Genomic DNA, 17214 nt, shown 5'->3' on the forward strand with positions numbered 1-17214 from the left:
TGCCTTAGATTAGTGAGATCAAAATTTACAGAAAATCACTCAGATGTGTAAGAAACAAAGCTTCTCTTTCTTATATAATTGATTTACCTATCTCCTGTGCCCCTACTCAAATATTAAATACACAATTTACTTCCAGAATTAAATTCAGTTGAGGATAAAAGAGAAAGAGAATACTATGTAATAGCTATACAGTCAGGCAGTGTAGATATGATAAAATTGCAAAAAGTAGGACAGAATGGGGAGCACATGTGCAAAAAATTAACTGCTGGTGGTAGTATTACTATAAATATTGTTAGACTGTTATGTGTATAATGTGGGGAAAAGAAAATAAGTATCTATGAAGTTTTTTATTTCTATTATTCCTTGGGTCCTTGAGAACCAGGATTTTCAGATTCTCAGTGTGGAAAATTGAGATACAGAAATAACATAAAATATTAAGTAAAAAACAAACCCTCTAGATCTGAACTGAATTTGAATTAAAAGTCAGTATGAACTGAGATTATAAACATATGCAATACAGAGCTATGTATTAACTCTGTTTACTAAGAGCCTAGAAACAATTAACGCCAAAATTATGGTCTTAAAAATACCCTTTCTACCAAAAGAGCCTAGAATTTCTTGAGAAAAATGACTGATTCCAGATCTAAGGTAGGAAATGAACAAGATGAGCCTAGAATACCACAAGGCAAGAAAGCTATCGAAGACCAAGAGGGTTATGTCAAAAATACTCAGAAAACAACTTGACGAGGCGCCCACTGGCCAAAGAGGAACAGTTTGAGTTTCAATTGCAATTGATTAAATTCATTAAACCAATGGTTTCATAAAGACATTTTGAAAATCTAATTGTTCACTTTCAAAGAATGATAGGAAACCAATTTATCATTTTGAAAACTACTTAAAAGAATGAAAGAAAACGCAAATTCATCCCAACTTTCTATATAAATTATACATAATAACCAAATTATAGGTGAGTGGCATGTTTCTTCATAGTTCTCTAATAAATAAATTGCGAGAACTGATAGAATTAAAATATCACTATTTCCCAATTCCAGTGAATTAATGGATCTAGGCGTTGAGCTTCATCAGCTACTAACATCACAAAAAAAAATGTCCAAACAAAATGCCCCTCATTATAGAGCACAGCACCACCCAAAGAGTACAAACTTCTAATTATAAGATGAATATGTTCTGGGGATCAAATGTACAGTGTAGTCATTATAGTTAATAACACTGTATTGAACACTTGAAAGTTGCTAAGAGAGTAGGTCTTAAATGTTCTCACCAGAAAAAAGAAATGGTAATTATGTGACACGAATGCAGGTCTTAACTAAAGGTATAGTGGTAATCATTTTGCAATATATAAGTGTATCAAATCAACATACAGAATAAGTGTATCAAATCAACACATTGTACACCTTAAACTTATACAATGCTGTGTCAGTTATATCTCAATAAAGTGGGGGATGGGCAGGGGGGAGAACTCAGCACAACCTATAGTTTTGCCAAAGGGATTAAACGTGAGTCTGATCAAGACATTGGATCCAACCACCAATTTGCAAGAAATTCAAAGGACAGAGGAATATGTTGAATTGCACCATGATTATGCAATAAAAAAATTCCACACTGTAGATAATTCTCCAGGTCAATGCAACAAATACATTTTAAGATAAATAAAGCGATAAAGGGAAAACTAGCAATTAAAAGAGACTTAGTCATATTTTTTTTTAAATGGGCAAGACTGTGCTATAGTGTTTTGTAATGTATCTGGATAATAAAAATATTTAAATGACACAAATAATTGACTACTTGATTAGTTTATATTACTATATTAATATAATAGTGTCCTATTAAGGAAGACAGGTGTTGAGATTTAGATGGGCCACATGAAAGGGCTTCTGGAGTGACTGGCACAGTTGTTAGGTTGGTGCAAAAGTTATTGCGGTTTTAAAGGTTAAAAATAATCGCACAAACTGCAATGACTTTTGCAGCAACTTAGTATTTCTTGACCTGATTGTTCACCTTATAATTTTTTAACCATACATTTATTTTGCAGCTTCTTTTGCATCAAGTTTATTTTAAAATATAAAGGTTTTTTTAAAAAATCTATGTGATTACTATTCTTTACTTATGATAAATGTCAAATTGAGAAGTACAGAAGGCTGTACTTTTTGCATTAAAAATTTGAGTCGAAAACCAACTGAACCAGTAGAAATAAAGAAGATGTAAGGTATGCATGAAAAGCACTTGGGAGTTTTCTTTTATAGTACGCTCAATGTGTGTTAACAGTAAGAACGATTCCTAAGAACTAACTTGGTCTTTGGCCACACTAAAAAAAAATACAAAATCTACAACAAAAAAGATGTTTGTTGCTCTCCACACTGAATAGTCTTGGGCTCTATACTTTCGCAGGGACATTGACAAGCATGGTTCCTCAGAGGAGACGGACTACAGAGTAAAGGTTCTCAAAACTGTATCACACACGGGATAATGAAGCAACTAACGATATTTGCTCTGGAAAGAACAGACTGAAAAACATGAACGTTAGCTTCAAACATTTGAAGAACAGCCTGTTCTAAGAGATGATATAGCTGTTTAAATATGGTCCCAAGATCAGTGGATGAAAAGTTGGAGACAAATTTTGCCTCGTAAATCAGTTTTTGACCATCAAAGTCTGAGAAAATGTGATGAATTACTTTAGAAAGTACAAGGTTTTTGTCACTGGAATTCAGTCATAAGTGGGATGACCACTTGGAGATGGATAATATGTAAGTACTAAAAGTTTGGATAAAATGAAATCTGTAGGTTCTTTTAAAGTCTGAGGGTCCTTGAATCTTATTCTGCATAGCACAAGGATCCCTGGGACCAGGAGTTATAGAAATAACAATGCCTCGTTTATTGTCAATTCTTAATGTCCTCACAATAAGAGTGAGCTGTGAGAAAAAATAGCTTCTCTTTCTTTTTTTTTTTTTTTTTAGTTTAAAATGCTACCAAAACTTTACCCTTTATATTATTTAATAGACACAAATGTGAGGAGTTCAGCGTCTGGCTAAAAATCTCTGTATGATTTTTCAGGCCTGACCATAAGCATTACAAAGGCTTTGCCTGATTAAGCATGAGTCTGACCATGTTTACTCGTATGTATGATCCCTAAAATTACAGGAGCCCTGTGTTGAGGGCTCGCTCAGCAGTGAGACAACCCCATGTCTGCACTGATCCACTGGAAGCTCTCTCTCCAGGCGCACCATTCCACGGGGAAAAGAGGGGAGTGGGTGCTTTCTCCAGTTTGGGCCTCTTGCTTACACTGTCACAGTAAGTGATTAGAAGCTTCACTGTCACTTTCATTTTGGCTTGTGGCTTTAGTCAGATCCTCTGACACTTGAAAGCTCAGCTCTCTTGAGCTCAGCTGAGCTCCTGACAAAACACAATCCTGCTTTAAAGATATTTGGGGTTCATTTTAGATCTAAGATCCTGCATCATTATGAACTATTCCTTGCATTTAACAATAATGCTTTGGTGCTTGTTAAATCTATGAGAAGACACACGGCAGCCAGCTAACTTTCCTTTCTGTTCCAGGTTACTACTGCCTCGATAGCTTGCCTTAAGTCCACCACCAATAGATGTAAATCTTACTGCACACACATATACATATGTGTTAACACATGTCTATTATACACATGTCTGGTCCACTGAACTTCCCTGAGCCCTTCCTAGATACTTCTCTTCCTGGCCTTGGCAGCACCCCCTTGGGTCTCTCTTACGTACCATTTGAGCTAGGCCTGTCATGGAGTGGAGATGCATTAGCCATTTGCCTGTCATCCCGTCCTGCAAGAAAAACACCCTCTTCCATTCAAGGTGGCCAAAGTGGGGACCATACTGAGCTCACTTTTGTCCCAGAGATGGGCATGTGACCCAAGTGAGGCCAATTAGAGGACTCCAGCCCGATGGCCATAATGATAGCTTCAGAGAAGGGCATGTAAGCCAGGCTGAAACACAGCTTCCCAAGGATTTTTCTGCCATGGGTATGTGGAAAGGTGTTTTTGTTCCTTCTGGGATCTTGAGTTCTAATGTCTGTAAGTTCAAGCTGCTTTGAGATACCTTCCATGATAGGAACAAGCTGCCTGCTACTGGAATGAATGCGCCAACATTCAAAGGAAACAGAAGAAGATAGAGATTGAAAAATTGACTCTGGGTTCAATGGTACCTAAAGTGTACCTCAATTTTGTAGTTAGAGAAAGTAATAGCTTCATTTTCTTTTGGTTTAAAGCAGTGTGAGTTGTCACTTGCAAACACAAGAATTTTGATTAATACACACAGTACATCACAGTCGTGTGTTTAACATAATGCTTTCCTGGATAATTGTGTTAATGAGACAAGATCTTAAATTAAAACTATAAAGTAAAGATAATAGCATTCGATTAATGCTGCCACGTAGTCATTTATTCCATTGTCATCATGGAGGGAAGATTTGGGAGGGAGGATAAGAAATCAATTACAGCCTCCAGCTCTGATATCTGCATTGCAAAGTTGCATTCTCTATAAGCTGAATATAATGTAGCTATTTATGCTGGAAAAATAAGTAGTTTCTGCCTAATTTTGAACTTTTGCCTTATGGTGTGCTCTGAACCAGTCTTTCTATGAATGGAAAATATTAATTTTCATCAGAACCCATTTGAATTCTGACAATAGTTGTGATTTGTATTTGAGTCTAATTACATTCTACTAAAGAGGACAAAATTGGATGCAGCAAGGACTGAATCCTGCTGAGGCCTAAAGAGGTGAAGGAGTCTAAAAAAATCAGAAGAGGAGTCTGGTGAGTTGAAAGAGGGTGGGTACTTCATGAGCATCAATTTTCAACCCCTGAATGGAATACAAGGTATGGCGCTCAGGCAGGAGGCCAGTGCTTCTTAGCGCTGGGTTCCCAGTAATGGTACGGCTTGTCTGACTAAACACACACACACATGCTTTTAAACACATTCACGCACATACACATTCATACAGACACGCGATCACATATACACACATATTAACCCTCCCTCCCTTCCTCCTGTCTCCCTCCATGTCTCTTTTCCCCTCCCTCTCTGTTCCTAGCTCCTTAAATACCTAGAAGTCACTGGCCACATTTATTATCCAAACAATTAGAAGTATTATCAAAGAAGCTACAAAAGTAGGACTGTGTCTACAGATTTAGTTATTTTGTCTACCCTCTTCTGTCCACTCCAGACCGTCAACATCTTTAAAACAAACACTGTACAGTTTGTGAAAAACATACTACCCACCCTCCAAATTTCTGATGGCTGCTTTAGGTATTTTTCATAAACATCTATAAGATTTTTTTCCACATGCTGCTGGTGGGGACGAAGTTTTGTTTGAAGAAGCTTCATTACTGTTCTGAGTCTTCTGATTCTCCCATTAATTAATCGCCAACAAATTTTTCAGTAGCTTTGGTGCCAAAATCCTGCTGCATATTAGTATTCCCTGGGGAGGTTTCTTGGGAATCCAGATGTGGAAACCTCTGCTCTAGAGCCTCGTCTCTCACAGTGTACTCTAAGGACAAGCAGCACTGGCATCATTTGGGAGCTTTGTAGAAATCTCTGGCTCTACTGGGGACTCAGTGAATCAAAATCTGCAACCAAGACTCCCAGGCGATTCTGTGCACATGAGTGCTAAAGAAATGCCTACAGAATACGGTCATTCTTTTCTCCATTCTTATTACTGCAAATTCTGACTCTATCTACTTAATTAAGAACATTATATAGTGCACTTAAATTGGATTATTCTTCACCTATACCTTGCACCAGTAAAATTTAAATCCCGTCTTAGACCACAGGTAAAAATAGGCTTTAAACTTTGTAACGTCCCTCTTTGAGGTCTCATTCCATTTTATTTTCAGAAGGATATTCCCTATAGGCCTACACCACTAGCGTCCTGAGCTTTAGCCTCCTACACTTCTGGACCTTCGCTTCTCATGTAGGTGTCACTTCCAAGCCTGTTTCATCTTAGCTGTGACATCGTCATTCATCTCCTGCTACCTAAATTTTCAAAATCTTTCCTTTGACAGACTTCCCAGGCCCCTATCTGCCTTTCACTGTTTTGGCCAGCTTTAATTTTTGGTTCATATGGAGACCCAATTTTCTGGAGGCTCTCAAGCTAGAGGCAGTGACCTATTCATTCCAAGTCTAAATTTCATTTCTAGGAAATTGTCTGCCAATATCCACTTTCTGGCTGTTCCTACTTCTCTTCGAAATGTCTGGATAAAGGTGATTCATCAATCACCTTGACGTTTCGTCTTCCCACTGCTGGATGCTTGCTGTTACTCAAACCACCTCCTTCAGGATCCTCAATTTTTCATGTTCCATCTAGATATGACATAGATGAAGTAGGTTGAAAACACACGAGAATAGTGATTGGCTTGTTATAACGATAGAAGTATCAAGTAAGCAATGATAATTAGAGCAAGAGGGTGGTTATGAATGAATTCTGCCTCCGTGTCTTTACTTCCAAAGACCTTTCAACCACTCCCTTTCAGGCACTTCTCCCTGGATCAGACCCTGGACCAGGCCATCATCAGGGATGGTCCACCTCTGACACCCTGAAAATGACAATTTCCCACTGTCAAATTTTTGATGAAAAAACTTTTATCTGTCTGTCAGGCTTGTACGTATTACCTTATCCATGCCTGTTGACCTGATTCAGATGAAATCAACCAGAACATGAACTCAACCTTTCAGCACCTTCCAAAGAAAATCAAATTACCTAAGAATGGCATCATTTCTGAGGGCAGTACTGAAGATTTTGTGGAATCACACAGAAAAGCTGCATCACGTTTGCTTCAATATTACTATTCCCCGAAGTCCAGACCTCCCCAAAGAGGGCTCTACCCTCCTCACTCCCGGAACTTAACCACAGACTCCTCTCTTTGATACCCCCTCCTCTCCTACTCAAGATTTCACCCGAGTTCTCCCATCCCTCTTTCAGGGAAAGTCCATTCTGTTCCAGCTCCTGCTCCTCAAAAGTATCCCCTGAAGCTAATCTTAGTGTCTAGCAGGCTGCAAAATTCCAGGAATGCAAGACAGGAAAACATTCTGGTAAGAGATGAGACCAAATGGCAAAGCATGTGGACTAATGAAGGCGCTCCAAGGAAAAGGGTTTGAGAACGAATCCACTTAAAATCAAGGTGTGCGTGCATTCTCTATGCCTCATTTGACCTAGGTTTTTACACCACTGGGTTTCAGTGCACGAAAATCATGTGACTTCACTACAATTGAAGGATTACAGTGAACATGTCCATCCCTTAGGGCTTATAGCACAGAGGTCACATCCAAGGGCTCTGGAGTTCACCTGCCTCCTTACTAGCTCTCAACAAGCTACTTACCTCCTCTGTGCCTCATCATTAAAATGGGGATAATAAAAGTATCTGCCCCCCCCCAAGAGAAGATATGAGCTTTATATAAAATCATTGATGCATAGTGCTAAACACAGAGCCTGGCCCTAGGTAAGCACTAAATGCATTTCAGTTACATTAAGGATCAGAGTTGGTCACAAACCCTTCTTTTGAAGGGCTCCCACTAAAACAGCATTTTATTTTGATAACTATCTTTTTTTTTTTTTGACATAGCTTCTGTGTGGATCAAAAGACAAAAGAAATAAAGCTACAGAGTGAGGGAGATGTTGGGTGAAACACTGGACTTTTAAATCAAAAAGTGATGAAAAGGAATATAATTCCTAGACCCCAATGAATTGCTAGCGAAATAGACTCCAAAATCAAATCAATATTGTCAAGGAAAATGAAAGCTCGTCCGCTTTTCTCCCCTGCCTGCACTCAGGTCTACATCCAACTTATTTCTGTTAGACAAGGATAAATTTTATTGTCAAAGCATCTCTCAGCAGAGATTTGGCATTCTCCCTGAGTAACCAATTCCTTTTCTTCTGTGAGACTGGAAAATGCAGGTCTTTTTATTCTAGAAGTGGGTGTGTGTGTAGAACGAAAACTGAGTGGTGAGTGTGCATAGAATTGACAAAGGTTGCTGTCTTTTATTTACAGTTCTGCCTCCTAATCACCACACATGACTTGCATGACTTGCAGTGAATAGGAAATAATTCCCAAAAATGCTGTACTTTGACTCGTATGTCCTAAGAAAAACCTTACAGTATTTCCTTAGTTTGTAAAACCCTTGTCACTAGTATAGTCTTGTCTATCTAAATTTGTAAAAACCATGTTAATCATATGAAACTATGACTGTCATTTCAAGGACAGGACTTCAGCATTCTTGGGTTGTAGAGGGACAGCTCTGGCCCTGGTGTGCAGGAAACATAAGAAGGCATGGGGAGAGGCAGGAAGACCAGCTCTGAGGCTGTGTGGCAAACAGCTGAGAAATGTTGAAAGCCCAGAGTAGGCAGTACAGTGGGGGAGGGAAAACAGGGAAGAATGTAACGGTAAGGAAGTCAGGGGACAGGACAAGATAACAAATTTCTTCTGTCTAAATTTTTGTCATTTATTATAACTAGTCTTCAGGGAGAAAAAGAAAAAAACTTCCCATCTTTATGTCTGGCAATGCATTATACTTATATAGAGTTTCAGGAGAAGAAGAGGAGAGAAATAATATTTCCTGAATGTCTGTTAGGTCTTTGGAACTCTTCTCTATCTGTACCCACTCCCTTGGTGATTTCAACCAACCTCACAATTTAAAATATCTATACAGGAAGGGCTTCAAATTTTCTCTTTTTTTAAAAAAAAATATAGCTAACATACAATATTATATTAGTTTCAGGGGTACACCAATAGTTATTCAACATTTATATACCTAAGAAATTATCACCATGTTAAGTTCAGCAACCATCTGACACCGTACCACGCTGTCACAATGTTATTGACTATATTCCCCATGGTGTACATTACATCCCAGGACTTAACTTGTTTTATACCTGGAAATTTGGACATCTTATTCCCTTTCACCTTCCCCCCTCCCCTTTTTAAATTTCTCAGTTACAGTTGACATTCAATATTATTTTATATTAATTTCAGGTGTGTAGCATAGTGGTTAGACATTTATATAATTTAAGAAATGATCCCCCTGACTAATCTAATACCCACCTGGAACTATACACAGTTATTACCATATCATTGACTATATTCCCTATGGTTTACTTTACATCCCCATGACTATTTTGTAACTACCAATCTGTACTTCTTAATCCCTTCACCTTTTTCACCCAGCCTCTCAACCCCCTCCCATCTATTACCCAACAAATCTAGTACCCATCTGAGGCCGTACATAGTTATTACCATATTACGGACTATATTTCTTATGCTATACCCTGTATTCCCATAACTACTTTGTAACAACCAATTTGTACTTTTTAATCCCTTGCCATTCATTCACCCACCTGCCCCAACCCCCCTCCTATCTGGCAACCATCAAAATGTCCTCTGTATTTATGAGTTTGTTTGTTAATTAGTCTTAGATTCCACATGTAAGTGAAATCTCATTGTCTCTGTCTTTCTCTGTCTGACACTCCTCTCAGCACAATTCTCTCCAGGTCTATCCATGTCGTGGCAGCCGGCAGAACCCATTCCCTTCCATGGGAAGGCTCCAAACTTTCCATGTCTAGCTTTAACTTCTTTCATGAACTCCAGGCTTACATACCCAGCTGCCTACTCAACTTCACCTGCATGCCTATTAAGCATCTTAAACTTAACAAGCACCTAAATTCCTCCAGCCTGCTCCCTCCTCTGTCTTTTTCATCTCAGTTATTGGTTTCTCCATTGATAAACGCTCAGGTCAAAAATCTTCCAGTCATGCTTGACTCCTCTTTCTGTTACATACCTTTTCCAGTATAGGAAAGTCCTATTAGCTTTACCTTCAAAATATACCCGAAAGGACTCCTTCTTTCCAGTAACAATGAGCTGTGTTATTCAAACCAACCCTAATAACAAAAATATTTTGGACAAAATATTTTTTTTAATCTAAGAGCTGAAAGATAATAGGGAATTACAAAAACTGAAGAGAAAATGATAATTTGGGAACCAAAAAAAAAAAAAAAAAGATACATTTGCCCCAAGAACATGTGCATAGCCCAGAACATTTTCCTTGTGAATATAAACATTATGGGGATATAATAAGAAACTCTCCCTGCGATAAGTTGGGACCTTGAAGAGTCTACAGTGAGGGGATGGCCCAGGAATGGGTTTTCCTCACATGGAATTACACCTGAGCTTTATTTCTGGGTCACCTAGTGAATCTCAAGCCTTAGACTTGATTTAAGTTGATTTCAAATTGGTAGCATCCCCATGCCTGGCAGAACCAAAGACAAATCCTTTCTGGATGAAGCTTCCTTAATTAATTATAGGCCCCAAATTATTCCTACAATATTTTTTCAAGTAAAACATCCAGTATCTAGTAAAAAAAAAAACAAAAAAAAAAAAAACAGCTAGGCACACAAGGAAGCCAGAAAGAACCAGCGGAAACAACACATAACACAGATCCGCAAGGCTTAGATATAGGACTTACCAAAGAGTCTACAAAGTGATCATCTTACTATGTTTGAATAAACAAAAGACAAATTTGAGGATCTCTGCAAAAACAAAAAACAAAAGTATATAAAAATGACAAAGCAGACAAAAATAGAATTTTGTAGAAATAAAAACAAAAAATTTAAAATTACATGGATGGATTCTATAGAAGGTTAGACACAACTGAAGAGAATTAGTGAACTGGATAATGTTTCAGAAGAAATTACACAAATTGTAGCATGGAGACACAAAATCATTAAAAAATATAGTGTACAAGTAGCCAGCTGGGATGGCTGGGGAGTGTGGAGGGGTGGGGGCAGGTGTTATCTCAGCCTGATTATTTCCTAGTACGACCTGGCCATCACACAGGTCACTACCACCATGAAGATCTGGACTTCAGAGCATGTCTTTTACATCCATGGGAAACTGTTACAATAGCTGCAATGCAGAGATATCCAAACTCTATGAATTGGAAAGATACATAAATCCCTCTGGAAAGTTGCACAGCCATAAACTTCTCAGCACAGAGTAGGTATTGCCTCCCATTGTGAATTTACTTATTGTTGCAGCAAGAACCAAAGCTTATGTGTAAGAACATTCTGTAATCCTGCAAAGAAAATAATGGAACTTAAATCTACTAATATTTCATTTATAAATATATTTTCAGTAGATGGGAGATAAATGCAAACCACATCCCCAAGACCCAGAAAAAGCATTTTTAACTCAAGAAGTTATAATGACTTTGAAAGGAATCAATCTCAGCAGTTTCCTAGGAGGACCAATGGCAAGTGCCAGATCTTCAAATGGTAATAAAGCCTGAGAATCAATGGACGGAGTCATACATAAAATAAATGCCAACACTGATAAGTTGATCACTTCAGCAAGAGGAAGATAAGAATCCTCACAGCAGCAGCAACATTTGTAGAGAAATTATAATGAAAATTGGGATACAGCATTGGGTTCCCCAGGTATCTCTAAGCTGGCAATACATTTATTTGTTATTTTAAAAATACAACTACATTTTAGGTAGAATTTTTTTTGCTTAATAACCAGAAGAAAGGCTACGTGATTTCTGACCAAACCAAAGAGGTATAGGTTTTTACATAAATTATCCAAAATTAGTGTTGTTTGAAATGTTCACCTAATTTTGAAGGTCGCAGTGTCCATGTGAAAATTTAGTAATTTCTGAAAAAGTACTTTGAAATTGGTATTGGCTTTCAATCTCCCTAAGGTCAGATTTGAAGCTTTTCACACATTGGAGCTCTAGCTGGCTTTGGACCAATCTCAAAGCAAAGCAGAGCCACCTCCTACGTACACATGATTGCCCGGCTGTGTGTTGCCCAGCTCCAACAGCTTGCCTAAAGGAACTCACTTTCAAAGGGAAAAATTATATCATTTTAAAGGCATATTAATTTATATAAAAGAATCTGTTCTGCTATAAACCACTACTAAGAATCACAGTGTTTTAATTTGGTACTTAAATGATATTTTGGAGAGAAAAATTACTATTAAATATGGTTTTATTGTATTAGCAAGTACTGTATTAATTTGCCAAAGTTTTGTAACTTAGTAAAGTTATAACCTTCCTTCAATTTGTACTTCCAAAAGTCTTTATGATTTAGTATGTTGTACCATGGGGTTCTTATGTTAACTGAAAATATAGACATACCTGAAATAAAAAGTTTAGTACAGAAAGTAACAGAAAACGGTCAACATATAATGCAATATATAGATGATGTGTTATAGAATTGTACACTTGAAACCTATGTAGTTTGGTTGACTATTGGCACCCAATAAATTTTAATTAAAAAATAAAACAAAAAAGAAAGTAACAGAAAATGTCCATAGTGAGAAGTTTTCACATACATTAACTCAGAGTCCAAAAAAGAGTAGAGAGAGTAGGGAAGAAGCAATACTTCATGAGATAGTGACAATTTTCCAGAACAACAGAAGGGCACCGATCACATATTCAAGGAGCTATGAATCACAAGCAGGAAAATAAAAAGGATGCCACACCTAGATACATCATGGTGAAAATTCAGAAAACCAAGGACAAAGAGGATGTCCCAAAAGCAATTAAAGGAAAAAGACATATTATCTTTAAAGAATTGACCGACAGCAATGCTTTTCAAGAGCCATAAAAGAAGTCAGAATGCAGTGAAATTACTGTCTTGATGATCTTTTAAAAATCTAAAAGTCTGTACCTAGCTAGAATATCCATAAAGATAGAAATCCAATAAAGATATGTTCAAACAAATAAAACTTGAGTTTTCCATGAGCAGATAGGCAATGAAGAAAGTTCTGAAAGACGTATTTTAGGAAGAAAGAAAATGATCCCAAATGAAAAGTCTGAGATACAAGAAAAAATGAAGACCAAAGATACAAGCAAGTATGAGCATAATTTCAAATAAACATTAATTACGTAAATTAATAGTGATTATAATTTCTTTGGTTTTTAAAATATATGTAAATAACAGCATATAAGTCAGAAGAGGTGTGAATGGATCTTAAACTATTCTAATGTCCTTATAATCAGCCAAGAAGAAGAGACTAAAGTATTTAACAATACTACACATTGATAAGGTAACAACGCATGCTGTCGTTTCTACTGCAACCACTAAAAGAAAAGAAATATAGTATATAACTTCCACACCAATCCAAAGCTAGCAAAATAAAACAAACAAATGTGGAAGAAAATAATAAATGTAACAGCATAAATTAAAGACATTAAAAACAATTATGTAGTAGAAAAGATCAATAAAGCGAAATACTTTAGTTGAATTAATAATTCTCATAAAAAAGAAGAAACACACAAATAACCAATATCAGGAATGCAAAAGGAAACATCATTACAGATCCTGCAGTCATTAAAAAGGTGCAGATGCCTGACCACTGCAGTGTACAACTGAAGCTGTAGCTGAATAATAATGAATGTCAACTATAATCATATATATATATATATATATATATATATATATATATATATATATATATATATGGCCACTGGATATGGAGTACAGCATAGGGAATAGAGTCAGTGGAATTGAAACAGCTATATACGATGTCAGAGGGGTAGTAGATTGGGGGAGGGGAGTTACCACTTTGTGAGGGGTATAAATGTCTAACTATTACATTGTTTTGTACGCCTGAAACTAGAAAAAAAGAAGTACAATCTGGATCAAAAAAAAAAAGGTGATAAGAAGAAATTAAGAACAATTTAAGGCCAATAAATTGGAAAATGTATTTGAAATACTTGTAGACTAATTCCTAAAAATATAACCAATCAAATGTGATTTAGAAACAAAAATAGAAAATCTGTATGATTTATAACCATTTAAAAAATGGAATCAGCAATACAAAATCTTCCCACCAATTTTCTAGGCCCAGATGACTTCAGGAGAACTCTAAAAACTATTCAAAAAAGAAATAATTTCAATCTTTCTTATCAAACAAACTCATCCAGACAATACTAAAGGAACTCATTTTATAAGGCTAGCAAGTCCTTGACATAAAAATCGTCCTGAGACATATATGAGGGAAATCACAGGCCAATCTTTCTAGTAAACACAAATGCAAAAATTCTAATCAAAACATTAGCAAATAAAGTTCAGAGATAGATAAAAATGTAATACATCACAATCAAATATAGTTTATTCCAAAAATGCAAGGTTGATTTAACATTAGACAATCAATGTAATGTACCACAGAAATAGCACAAAGGAGAAAAACTATGTGTTTATCTCAAGAGAGTCAGAAAGAGTTTTTGATAAAATTAAACATTATCACAAAAAATCTCTTAGTAAACTAGGATAGAAAAGAATCACCTTAAGTTGATTAAAAGTATCCACCAACATCATACCCAACCTGAAACACTAAAAGTATACTTTGAAGCAAAGAATATGACAGGAATGCCTACTAGTACCACTTCTATTCAACATTTTACTTAAGTTTTCTAGAAAGTTCAGGAAAGCAAGGAAGGAAGGAAAGAAAGAAGGAAGGAAGGAAGGAAGGAAGGAAGGAAGGAAGGAAGGAAGGAAGGAAGGAAGGAAGGGAAGAAGGAAGGGAGGAAGGAAAAAAGAAAAAAAGAAAAGGAGGAAAGAATTTTACAGATTAGATTGGAAAGATTGAAACTATCATTGTTTGAAAATGATGTTAGTGTGTAGCAAGACCCAAATCAATTGCATTTAACACTGAAGTTGAAAGCCTTAAATCTAATGCATATTTATATATGTATGTATTTTGAAAAATGGACATATAAAAGTATATTAAGGTTAGTTTTACAAATTTAATTAAAAATAAACTTTTTCAATTGGTTAGAAAAAAATAGATATTTAAGTATACATTCTTTTTTCCAGCTTTATTGAACATAATTGACATATAACATTGTGCAATATACAATGTGTTGATTTGATCCACTTATGAGTACATACTGCAGAATGATTACCAGTATAGCATCACACCACATAATTACCTTTTCTTTTTGGTGGTGAGAACATTTAAGATCTATTCTCTTAGCAACTTTCAAGTATATAATACAGTATTATTAACTTTAATCACCATGCTAAACATTAGATCCTCAGAATTTATTCATCTTATAACTGGAAGTTTGTACTCTTTAACCAATATCTCCCCATTTCCCACACCCTACTCCCCTCTCCCAGATCCTGGTAACCACCATTCTAGTCTCTATTTCTATGAGTTAGACTTTTTTAGATTCCATATATAAGTGATTCCATATAGTATTTGTCTTTCTCTGTTTGACTTATTTCACTTAGATAGTATCCTCAAGTTCCATCCATGTTATGGCAAATGGCAGGATTTCCTTCTTTTTTGTGTGCCAACAGTATTGCATTGTGTATACAGATCACATCTTCTGTATCCATTCTAAGTATAGATTCTTTGTGCCTTTGCCACTTTAATTTATTTTAATAAATGTTCCTAATTTATGAAAAAATTTAAAGATTTTAATAACAATTGTTTCTTATTGCTCTACCCTTTCATAACGATGCTTGTGACTATTGCTTGCCTTTAGATAATTTTGACATACACCCATGTCGTACAATTCTTCATTTTTGCCTTACCCAAATTTAGGCTTGAATTAAGATTAATAAAAATGTTAACACGCCTATGTACATAAACTATCTTTAGGTTTTTGGGGACAGTCACCACGTAACTCAAAGATTTGCTCCTTCACCTTGTAAAAGAAAAGATCATAGAAATAATTGGGTTGGTTTGACATTCTCCAAATTTTAGATAACTCATAACTTTACATAAATGTGTTTCAGTGACTGTGGGTTCCTTCTTTCATATTAAAAAATATACTCTTCTTTAAGCACAAATATTCACACAATAAATATCTATAATAGGTGGAAAAGAATAGTCTCTTTAATAGATTGTTCAGGGATAGCTGGATATCCATATGGAAAAAAATAAACTTGCCCCCATTCACCCATGTTCAAAAATCAGTTGTAGACCTAAATGTGAAAAGCAAACTATAAAACTGATATATAAAAATGATATTAGAAAATTTCTTCATGATCTTGGGTACATGAAGGAAAGAAATTGATAAATTAAACTACATTGAAATTAAGAGCTTCAGTTTATCAAAAGACACCATGAAGAGGGTAAAAAGGCAAGTCACAGAGTAGAAGAAAATATTTTCAATAAAAATAACTGACATAGGACTTATATGCAGGCTATATAAACAGTCCCTAAAATCAATAAGAAAAAGATAACCCAATTTTAAAAAAAGGAAAATTACTTGAATAGGCACTTCGTGACATAGGAAATGCAAATATTAAATAAATATATGTAAAGATGTTCAACCTCACTAGTAATCAGGTAAATGCAAATTTAAAACAAGTTCTTAGATATTAGATTAGACCTGAATAGCTAAAATGCAAAAGAATGATAATAAGTGTTAGCAAAGATGTGAAACAACTGAATCTTTCATACATTGCTGGTGAGAATGTAAATTGAACAGCCACTTTCAAAAACAAACTAGGATTATCTATTAAAGTTGAAATACCCACACCACAAGATCTAGAAAGGTATATATCCTGATATAGATATATAAGTGGATAGAGATAGGGACAGAGATAGAGATACATATATACCTCCAAATGTTAATATACCCAAGAGTAACGTATACTGATAGACATATAAAAGAATGCTCATAGCAACATTATTAGAAATAACTGGAAAACGGAGACAACCTCAAAACACTCAATATGCAATAGTTTTAAAGAATTGTGATCTATTCATTCAACTTAAAGTTGTACAAACATATTGTTGAGCAAAAGAAGCGGGACACAAAAGAATACATACAATATGAGTTCATCTTTTAAAATTCAAAAAACAGGTAAAACCGAACATCACACTTATATGGAAAAGCTATAAAACAATCAAGGAAGTGGTTCCCATAAAAGTGAGGAGCGTGGTTTTCAGGGAAGTTGATGCTTATGTTTGAACCTGGGGAGTGCTTCCACTTACACCACGAGCTGTTATATCTCTCTTTATATATTTTTCTGAATGTAAATTATATTTCCCTATACAAATGGATTGTTAATACTCTTTTTTATAAAGTCTTAACTTGTGTGAGTGTCTTAACTTCAGTTCCCCCAACTTTAAAAAATATATAATAATATCTGTGGTTTTATAAGAGGTAAGGATTCTGAATATTATAATAACTCAGTACAAAGTTT

At 35.7% G+C, this 17214-nt stretch overlaps 1 long non-coding RNA gene and 1 pseudogene across 1 annotated transcript in view; one reads left to right on the forward strand and one right to left on the reverse strand.

The window, feature by feature from the left end:
• LOC148755090 (uncharacterized) overlaps positions 1-17214 on the reverse strand; it is a 59759-nt gene that overhangs the window by 20338 nt on the left and 22207 nt on the right. The gene's annotated exons all lie outside the window — the stretch shown is intronic.
• LOC109458458 (PRELI domain containing protein 3B-like) lies at positions 10892-11405 on the forward strand (annotated as a pseudogene).

The sequence above is a fragment of the Rhinolophus sinicus genome, chromosome 16 (genome assembly GCF_057876585.1).
Source record: "Rhinolophus sinicus isolate RSI-liver-muscle chromosome 16, RSI-T2T, whole genome shotgun sequence".
NCBI classification, from domain to species: domain Eukaryota; kingdom Metazoa; phylum Chordata; class Mammalia; order Chiroptera; family Rhinolophidae; genus Rhinolophus; species Rhinolophus sinicus.